General features: G+C 31.9%; 1 long non-coding RNA gene across 1 annotated transcript; it reads right to left on the bottom strand.

The window, feature by feature from the left end:
- Positions 1 to 646: 646 nt before the first annotated feature.
- LOC145071605 (uncharacterized) lies at positions 647 to 2,051 on the bottom strand. The gene is made up of 3 exons (XR_013690616.1): positions 1,756 to 2,051; positions 1,394 to 1,449; positions 647 to 1,316 (listed from the first exon to the last, which is right to left on the bottom strand). It is a non-coding gene; the product is annotated as an uncharacterized LOC145071605 (long non-coding RNA).
- Between the last annotated feature and the right edge of the window lie 9,578 nt (positions 2,052 to 11,629).

Genomic DNA, 11,629 nt, shown 5'->3' with positions numbered 1-11,629 from the left:
TGGAGATAAAAAAGGAGTATAACTGTAATTCCGATTCATACTTTTTCTTATAATGATGAGTTTAAAGGTGATTATGAAATAAAGAATGTTTATGATATCATCGAGCCGTTGAAGGTATATTCTCACCTTTAAATTTATTTATTATTTTTTTTACATAAAAATTTAATCTACTCTTGGTATGGTTATAGAAAAATAAGTTTAATTTACTCTGAACAATCTAAGGAATTAGACATTCTATCCTTGGTTTTTTGATGCTTGTACTAGACGTGGAAAGAAGGTTATAGAGGTGTTTGATTATACATCTGATTCCCAAAAAGACATATCATATATGTAACGGATTCCCGACAGCTACGGCAAATTTTAGCAACAGATTTTTCCATCGGTAATTAGTAACCGATCACCGACAGATATACTTTTTTGCAAAAAACTTACCGACAGAATAACTGACTAACGGACTAACGATGAAATTTAGGAAAAACTCACTAATAGATTACCGATAGATTTTATGTGACAGCGGCGAATTTTCACATTATAAAAAAATTATATAGTCATGAAAAAATTAACAATAATTACATATTCAACAAAGGAAAAATCTTGAAACATACATCAAATCTATATTTTAAAGCCAACAAATATAAATCCACCAAATGGGTATTCATTACTCATTCACTCATTGTTTACTTTACTTCTCCATGCAAAGACAAAAACTAAAACCATCTTGAAAAGTAATTCCACCTTGAGGACCCACCACCTACATTTCTAACAAAGTTGTTCCTTAGAATGTCACCATTGATGGAATAAAATCACTTCCAGTAATGGAATCAACAATAGATGTGAAGCGATTCTCTTACAATAAATGAAAACCAGCAAAAATAAATAAATGCTTATCAATTGATTAATCTGTAGCAACATTGTAGAATAACAATAAAAACACTATTTTATAGTTTATAGTTTATACTCAGATGAAAGATATCAACTGCTTGTCAAAGCAACACTTTGTTGTCATTAGAAACATCTTTGGCAAGGCATACAATTCACTTGACATCGGAAAGGGTAAGGTAAAGTGGACTCCCAGAGATTGACTGTGAGTATATTTTATTAAACAAAATTATAAACATATATACATGATTAATTTAACCAACCTTGGCCTAGTTAATTGTTTTTAATACACAGGATACACAGTAGGTTCTGGTGTTGTTGTGTGGTTTTGGGAGGTTGTGAAACCATTCATCAGAAACATCTTTCCCAAGGAAAACAATCCACTTCACATCGGAATTGGTGATTCCGATTCTGATTCCTCCGAAATGAAAGCACACCTTCAGATCAACAATCTCATATTAAATCAAGTGAGAAACGTTGGAATTTGAGCAAATTGAGATTCAAATTAACAAACCTTCAGATCCATCTTCTTATGTGCCTCAAACACCCTATACGATATTCCCTTTCACACTACAAGGAGGATAAATGTAACAATCAGAAATGAAGACACAGCATTACCTGATATTTTTTAATGACCACTTTAACCTTGGACCACAACTAAAACAAGCGGTATACTACAGGAACCAAATTTATTGATATTTAAGGAATACTACATGTCAAGATCTAGTGATCAGATCTGCAACTTCCGTCAAGATCGCCATCATCTCCAAACATCATTCAGAAAGATTTAGACCCTACTGAAGCGTTACTAAATATTGGCATTAAAAATTTGTTGGCATCAAAACAATTACATAAGAAAACGTTTTATAAACTTACCTTTGAACAAACCCACAAAACCGACTCTTGAAATGCTATGAACACCTAACTGGTATCTATCTGATTCAACTAGCACTACAAGAAGAAAAATATATCGTATTGCGGATCTTTGCTAGTTTTTGGATCTAGAAGGATGATAGAGATTTTTTTTTTTTCGTAATCGACACATAAAAGTCTTGATGACTATGATGACCAAAAAATACGCAGATCGATAACTTTATCAAAACAATGGATGATTTTAAGAAAAAATATATCGTGTGAATGCTATTAGATTCACAGGGTCGATTTTGACAGCAGCTGTGAAATCGTATGAAAATGAAACTGAACATCTAATATATATATATATATATATATATATATATATATATATATATATATATATATATATATATATATATATATATATATATATATATATATATATATATATATATATATAGTAAGAATAGTGTGGGCGTGACCCTAATCCTGATCTCTAGCGATGGTGATTTGCATCCACCTCCCCTAAAAATTTACATTTCTTCGCATACAGCCCAACCATTACGCAAAATAACAATTTTTAAGATCTCTTATTTGTAAATGACCATAGTAGTCCTTACTATATATAAATATTTTTTAACAGTTGTTATTTGTAAATGGCCATACTATCTTTATTTATATTTCTAGAAAAAATACTTATTACATTTTTCTTTCTTTTTTAAGTGAGAATATCTTCTATCATTTGACATTGTGATTTTTCCAGGTTGAGTATACCATATTGATTGTTTAGCCATTCAACATCAAAGTGTGTAATTAGCACAAACTTAATATAATGTGTGGCTATAAAATTAATGGTTTCACTAAAAGTTAAAATTATAATTGTGTTTAATGAATCATAATAATCATATGTACTGACAATTATATTAATTTTAAAATTAAATGACATGAAGACACTGATGTTAATAATGTACATAAGGTAAAATTGTACACATATTTATCGTTTTACATACCCTCGAGTTGTAATCTATAAGTTTAAGAAAGTTCAACGAAAAAGATTTGATTTTTTGCATGTTACATCGAAAAGTTTATTTGGATGATAATAGGATTACTCACACCCGGTGTTTTTACGTTTGCATATTCTGTTATATTTATTGCGACTTTGCATTTAAAGTATCTTTGGATTCCTTTTTTGTTTCAACGCAATGTGACTTCTAGAACATGTGAACGACAATTGAATGAATTTTGATAAGCATGCAAGAAACATAACACATGCACAAACTTCCTGTGGACGATTTATTCTCGAGGATCAAGTTTGTTGGTAAATATCCATTGATGGTCCAACATTAATTTCCAGAATAACATAGTATAGAACAATTATCAAAACACATTTGTAAAAATGGTCTATATTTGAAAACTAAATTTCGATTTAAGGAACTTACCAGAATTAAGTATTGGTAACGTGATAATTGTGTGAAGCATCTCTTACATCGTATTGCTCCATGAGTAATGCCAAGAAAACCTAGACTCATCGTCGATACTATATACTCCACCGCTAACGCTAAAGTTCTATATTCCACAATAAACAACAAAAGGGAAACAAAATAAGTGGTATTTAGGGGTAAAATGGTCATTTTTTCTCATCTTACTTTAGTACAATGCTACTTAACACAATTACTTATACCACACTATATATGAAAAAAAGCAATGTATTTTTTCTGCTATCTCATAAACATGGAAATTATGGATGATTTAGAAAAATAAATAGTATCTTCTTAGGGCGTGCGTATTTTAGGTAATTAGATTATTTTAGTTTCTTATTCATAGTACATCAAGTAATAATAGTACATCAAGTAATAAAGGTAGAAACAAGGATAATCCCACCTATAGGCAATGGGAGTTGATGAACACCCCTTATTTTTGGATTTTTTTTGTATGTTAAATAATAAATTTCGATGGCACCTGTTAAAAATTAGTTTAATGGCTAATATATATACAGATTTATCCAAGAAAACAATATGATTTATAAATATCTTAATTTACATTTGATTTTTCAAACTTTTTAAAAAATAGTTTTAGATCTTAGAAGATACTTATCCAGGAGAACAATCTGATTTATAAATATCGTCTTAATTTATATTTGATTTTTCAAACATGTTAAATACAAGAAAAAAAATATTCTTATAAACCCGTTAAATACAAGAAATTAACAACTAACTTTGAGGAATAAAAGATAAAAAGACGGAAATACATACACCCTAAAAAAACAAAAGTTATATAATCTTTACTCATTGTCGTCGTACGTAACCGCTCTTAAGCCCATCGACATTGTTTGGTGTGCAGCGACACAATCATCTACCACTCTGGTGAATGAAAAGCTTGAACTTCATCTTCCTATCACCACATACTGTCTCAAACTCTCCATTTTTTTTGAGTCTATGTTCAACCCTCTTTCTTTTTTACTTTATAAACTTTGGAACTAGAAATCACAAGAAGGTTATACATAGTGGAAGTTGTTTAATGGACTTGGTACACTATTAATTGTTTTATAGACTTGCTCTCTCTCTCTCTCTCTCTCTCTATATATATATATATATATATATATATATATATATATATATATATATATATATATTGGTATGGTTTATCGTATTGTCAATAGCATGACATAGACAACAACATATTCCGAAATAGCAGAAATCATATTTACCATTACCGATTATCAAATTACATGTACTAAATGAAATTTACCATTTTACCACATTACTTTATACAATGGTTCATCATTTATGGCTTTAAATTTGATTTATTCGACAATCATTAAATGGAGTATAGTTGTATTATATGTTTAATTAGTAGTTTGATTTTGACTTTTACGATATTAACAGTGATACTCTAAAATTAATAGATGAGTAGTAAGCTTATATTAATTGTTTAGATTATAATTAGATTTAGAATCTTTGAAATTGTATGACTTTGTGACGATTATTTTTTTAATCCAATTATAATGTTAAGGTTCTTCTAAAAGATAAACGAAACCAGTTCTTTATCTCATGATAAAGAAAAACCATGTATGTAACATACCGATGTTAAGGGGCTTCTAATTTTAGTCCTTTAATTTATTTAGGTTGCATTTTGGTCCCTTAGTTCAAGAAAGTATGTGATGGAACCCTAATGGTATTATTGTACTTTTTGTGGATTTGGAGTAATCCATGCGTACGTGGTGTATGCTGAGCATAGTAAGGCGCACCCTAGTACGTAGGGCGTACTCATTGTACAGTGAGCGTACTTGCCAGATTGGGAAACCTTAATTTTCTGGGTTTGGCAAGGGTATAGAGCATGTGCTACTTGCAATGAAGACACTCTTTCAAACCATGCAACAAATAAAGCCGTATATATCGGTCATCATTGTTTCCTAGATGCTAACGATCCATTAAGAAAGAGGTTTGACTTTAACGGGTTGGAAGAGACAAGACTTGCTTCGAGACACTTTAGTAATGACAACATACAAGAGCAACTAGGTCGTCTACAAACTTGTAAACCAGGTAAACATCCTGAGCATGGACGTGGGGAGTCAATGCGGCAAGATGATGAGTTGAACCGGTCGAAACGAAGCCTTTTCTTTGAACTCGAGTATTGGTATTCTCTATAGTTGAAGAAGAACATATATCTCATGCACGTCCAAAAAAATGTGAACAGGAGTTTGTTAGGTAGTTTTCTAATGAACGGTAAAAGTAAAACATCAAATGCACGAGAGGACTTAAGAATTCTAAACATTCGGAGAAATGAGTGGATGCAAAAAAATGGTGTGAAGTTTCATAGATCCCTTGAAAAATACTCTTTCATGAGAGAATTTTGTAATTGGTTTCCTGAAAAGGTAACATGTGGTGACGCACAACGCACAACGCACAACGGTGTTAGGTTTATGGTACTTACTGGTGACGCACAACACACAACACAAAACTCTGGGGTTTTAGCGGTGGGTGAGGAAGGCGAGAAATATTATGGCCAGTTAGAAGAGATTATAGAGTTGAGGTATACGCATGATTATTCAACTGTACTATTTCATTGCAAGTGGTTTGATACTTGAACAAGAGTTATTTCTAATGATAATTTCACTAATATCGACACATGACTCGAAGCATACAAAGATGATAAACTCATATATGTTTCACAAGCCAAACAAGTGTTCTACATCAGAGAGCCAAACAATAACCATCAATGTGTTGTCAAGCAAGTTAATCATCAAAGTCTTTGGGATCTACCATCAAACGATGATCGTGTCCAACTTGTTCACAGTGACTGTCCGAAATGTTGACAATGGCTCACACGAAAATGTAGACAATGTCGACGTACTTCAAAATATCTCTTTATCCAATGCTCCACTTTTTATTGATTTCAGCATGTACTTTCAAAACATTCCTAGAGTCATTGTTGATGTAGAAGGTTCAACTGAACTTCCTCCGCCAACTGGTAGAGTAATGATGTTTCTGATTGCGAGACTAATTATGATGATACTGATTCTGATTATGATACTGAAGAAGATACCAACGGATATAAGGAGGATTCCGATTAGAATATTTTTAAGGAAATACGTGTTTGTAATATGAACTTTATTTGGATTCATGGTTTAAATAAAAATGTTTATTCCTATTTAAATGTTTATTTCTATGTAATGTTTATTTGTAATAAAAGTTGTATATATATATATATATATATATATATATATATATATATATATATATATCTTATAATTTTTCAGGAAATGTTGTGAATATGGATTTTGTTTATGTATACCATGGTTGCTGTTATGGGTCGTGGACACGGGGGTTATGGGGCTGAGGATCCACCTCTCCCAGGTGATAGAGGTGTTGGTCATCATGAGCAGGACCATAAGTCTTATTATGAACTTTTATTTACTATTTTTATACAATTATTATAAATTAAATACTGCTTATAATAATTTTTAATTATATTTTAGTTGAGCAACATGCACGTAGGAATGTCCGAGGCAAAGCCAAAAATATAAAGTTTGAAAGAGCGATGTTACAGAATAAGGGCAAACCGATTACCATGGATTATAATAGGGAGATAACATATGATCCCATAGAAGAGTTAAAAGACACGTTTTCACGAGAAGTTGGAAAAATAATGTGGCATACGGTCCCTCTCGATAAATGGACATGGAAAAAAATTTCCCTACAATAAAGGACACTGTAATACAAAATTTAGGTGTAATTATTTATTTAAAAATATTTTATATGGTTAATTATGACTGGTTTTTATTTGGTTAACTTATTTTTTTTATTTCTTAGACAAAGTTTGGTTTAGATCAGATTTATCAGGATGTACAAGCTAATACGTTGACAAAGAGTTTTCAAGCAACTTTGTTAAAAGGTTATCGAGACTGTAAAGCTGACGCAAAAGAATATTTTTTGGCAGTCAGAGGGTATGATGATATCCCAAGAGCATTAGCCAACCCTGCTAAGGGTATGGATGGTGATAACTGGAAGAAAGCAGTTAAGTATTTCCAAACGGACGAACACATAATTGCTTCAGGAACAAAAAAGTTCGTCAAATGCAAACGAACGTGAATCGTGGGGGTTCAAGCTCGTATAGAAGTACTTGCTATAAAAAGGTAACGTACGATACATGTAATTATTTATTTAAAATATAATCTAATTTTTAATGTTAAGAAAAACGTTAAGAGAGTGGAAACGTTTTGCAAGGCTCATATCGATAGGGATGGTGTATTTCTTTCTACCGAGGCGGAACAACAATATGTAAGTACTTAATTATAATTTTCTCATATAATTAAGTGTTTATTTGTACTTAACTGTTACCCACTTTTAGGAATTCTAGAATCGGTTAGTCGAAGAGCTCTTAAAACAAACCCAAGGTGAAAGTGAGTTAACACCTACTCAAGAAAGAGTTGCTTTTGAGAGAGTATTAGGAGAATGACGTGGCCATATAAGAGGCATCAATCGTAAATCTTATGCTCTCCTGCCGATTTCACAGCTATCGCAACCATCACCATAACCATCACAACCATCACATGTAAAAAATCTACTTTGGTTTTTTGTTGTTATTATTTGCTAAAAGCATTGGTAATTGGATTTTTGTCCCAAGTGCAATCTACTTTGGTTTTTTTGTCTTAGTTTAAGAATAGCAATCTGCTTTGGCATCATAAAATGCATGTTGATTTGGTAATTTTGGTTTTGAGATGATTATTTACTAAAAACATTGGCAATTGGGTTTTTGTCCCAAGTGCAAGAAAATAGCAATGTACATTGGCTTTTTGTCTTAGTTTAAAAATAGCAATCTAGTTTGGCATAATAAAATGCATGTTGATTTTGTAGTTTTCGTTTTGTGGTGCTTATCTGTTAAAAACTTTAGTAATGGGGTTTTTGTCCCAAGTGCAAGAAATAGAAAAGTATTTGGCTTTTTGTCTTAATTTAAAAATAACAATCTACTTTGGCATCTTAAAACGCATGTTGATTTGGTAATTTTCGTTTTGTGGTGATTATTTGCTAAAAACTTTGGTAATTGGGTTTTTGTACCAAGTGTAAGAAATAGCAATGTACTTTGGGTTTTTGCCTTAGTTTTAAAATAGCAATCTACTTTTGGCATCCTAAAATGCATGTTGATTTGGTAATTTTAGTTTTGTAGTGATTATTTGCTAAAAACTTTGGTAATTGGGTTTTTGTCCCAAGTGCAAGAAATAACTATGTACTTTGGCTTTTTGTCTTAATTTAAAAATAGCAATGTTTTTTTTTATAGTTTTTGTTTATGTTTGATAAATTAACTCATAAGTTTATATATGTTGTTATTTATTATGTAGGTGGAAAATCTTCGGGCAATACTCAACGACCTGGCATGTAGGGATGAGCTTTATTTGTTTTTTCAGTCACAGAATAATCAAGGAAACGATGGAAACCAAGATGATGGTTTGTAGGGAGAGCATTATTTTTATATTACACTTGTTGTCACGCTTTTCTATTTGTTAGAATTGTAAACTTTTGGTTTTTTTATGTAATTACTGACAACACTATTACCGGTGACACTATGATTTTTGATATTTAATCGGATGTTGTTATGTAATTACCGGTGACACTATTACCGGCAACCAAAATCGTTAATTACAAAAAATTATAAAATGAAAATTGTTATTACCGACGACTATACTCTTTAACGGCGACATTCGCATTAGTGGCGACTACACTCTTTACCGGCGACACAATAATTAGCGGCGACTATTCTCTTTAGCGGCGACAAATTGATCAATAGCGATGGGGCGCTAGCAGAGACTTATTACCGGCGACGTGTCGCCGCTATTACCATTAACGACGACGTCGTGACCCTTTAGCAGCGGTCTTTTGTCGTTGCTACTTGCCTTTTTCCTTGCATTGATAAAGTATATAGGTAGAAACAATAAACAAGGGAGATCCCACCTATAGGCCAAGGGCATCCATGGACACCCTTATTTATGTAATTAGATTATTTTAGTTTCTTATTTATAGTAAATAAAGTATACCGGTAGAAACAAGGGTGATCGCACCTATAGGCCAAGAGTGTCCATTGACACGCATTATTTTTTGGATTTTTATATAAGTTATATAATAAATTTTATATGGACACATGTTAAAAATTAGTTTAATGGCTAATATATATATATATATATATATATATATATATATATATATATATATATATTTATTTGGATATTAGAAGATACTTATCCAGGAAAGCAATCTGATTTATAAGCATCTTAATTTATATTTGATTTTTCAAACTTGTTAAATATAAGAAATAAAAAAAAAATTCTTATAAACACGTTAAATACAAGAAATTAACAAAGAAATTTTGGGGAATAAAAGATAAAAAGATAGAAAATGCGTAAACCCTAAAAAAACAAAAACTACATAATCTTTACTCATTGTCACAGTCCTTAACCGCTCTTAAGCCCATCGACGTTTTTTGTTGTGCAGCGACACAATCATCTACCACTCTCGGGTGACTGAAAAGGTTGAACTTCATCTTCCTATCACTATATATTGTCTCAGACTCTCCATTTTTATGGGAGTCTATGTTCAACCCTCTTTCTTTTGTACTTTATAAACTTTGAAACTACAAATCTGAAAAGGCCACACAAAGTGTAAATTGTTTAATGGACTTGGTACTCTATTAATTATTTAATAGACTCTCTCTCTCTCTATGATGGTGTGGTTTATAGTACTGACAATAGCATGACATAGACAGTATCATATTCCCAAATAGCAGAAATCATATTTACTATTATCTTTTATGAAATTACATGTACAAAATGAAATTTACCATTTTACCAAATTACTTTATACAATGGTTCATCATTTATGGTTTTAAATTTGATTTATTCAAACATCATTAAATGTAGTATAGTTTTGTTATATGTTTAATTAATAGTTTGATTTAGACTTTTATGATATTAACAATGATGCTCTAAAATTAATTGAGGAGTAGTAAACTTGTATTAACTGTTTAGATTATAATTAGATTTATAATTTGTTAATTTTTATGACATTGTGACAATTATTTTTTTTCCAATTATAATGCTAAGGTTTTCCAAAAAGATAAATGAAACAAGTTTTGCATCTCATGATAATGAAAAACCATGTGTGTAACATCCTGATTTTATGGTACTTCTAATTTCTGTCCTTTAGTTAATTTTTGTTGTATTTTGATCCCTTAGTTCAAGAAATTATGCAATGGGACCCTAATGACATTATTGAAAATGTTGGGGCTTCGGAGTACGCCATGCGTATGTGGTGTACGCTGAGCGTACTTGGGCGCGCCTTAGTATGCTGGGCGTATATCAGTATACGTTGGGCATAATTGCCAAATTGGGAAACCCTAATTTTCAGGGTTTGACTTGTATTTAAGCATCCTTATGGCCTCATTTCCCTTCATCTTATCAACCTCCACCCTCTCATTCGTGTTAAAACGCTATAACCACCTTGTGAAGCCATCTCAAGCCTTAAAGTGTGTGTTTGTGGTTTTAGAAGAAGAAGGAAGGAAGCTAATCTCATCTTGTAAGAGTGAAGCACCATGGATTTGGAACTTATTCTTCATTTGCAAGCCTTCTAAAGTATAAAGTGTGACAACTTGATACTTTTCCAGTCAACAAAAGTCATTTCCGTTAAATACAATTTCAAATTTTATTTATTCCGTTAAATTCGTAAGGGCTAGAAAACCATTTAAATTATATTATTATAACTTTGATAAATGTCGGAACCAAAATCGCTTGAAAAACAAGTTTTCCCTCGAAAAACAACAAAGATTATGGAGCCCCTCGTTTTCAGTGGAAAACCCTCGGGCCAAAAATAGTTATCGGCCGAGAACCCATCTTCGGCCGAAAACCTAACCGCCATAAAGGTTTCCACCCGAGAACTTGTTCATTTTTCACTCTTGCCGCTCGAAAGCTTTCTCAATTCTCTCCTAAGGATCATCCTAGAACACCCTCATCTGCCAGAAGGAACCTTCAAATCTTCATGTTTTTCCTCAAGAACACAAAGAACAGCTTTCATATCTTCAAAGCCTGAAAACACCAGCACAACTAAACCGTGATTTCGGCCAAAAATGTGTGTTCGGCCAAAAATGTGTGTTCGGCCGAAAATCGCTTTGGACTGAGAACCTAATTAAGCCTTAGCCGAAAACCCTTGTTTTCCACTTCAACGAAGTCCCGGTAACATTCCTAACACAAAAAAATGTTTTCTAACACTTTAATTAATGGTTTTGCTAATTCAAATACAATTATGTGTTTAATTATCATTAGGATACCGCTAATCCCTCATACACCAACTAGAGGGTCATCTTTTCAGCCTCGTTGTCCGGTATATACACATAACCAACTGTGAGTTCA

Source organism: Lactuca serriola, chromosome 1 (genome assembly GCF_051521515.1).
Source record: "Lactuca serriola cultivar US96UC23 chromosome 1, Lser_US96UC23_V15, whole genome shotgun sequence".
Lineage (NCBI taxonomy): Eukaryota > Viridiplantae > Streptophyta > Magnoliopsida > Asterales > Asteraceae > Lactuca > Lactuca serriola.
Note: the sequence above shows the minus strand (reverse complement) of the source record. Positions and strands in the feature narration are given on the sequence as shown.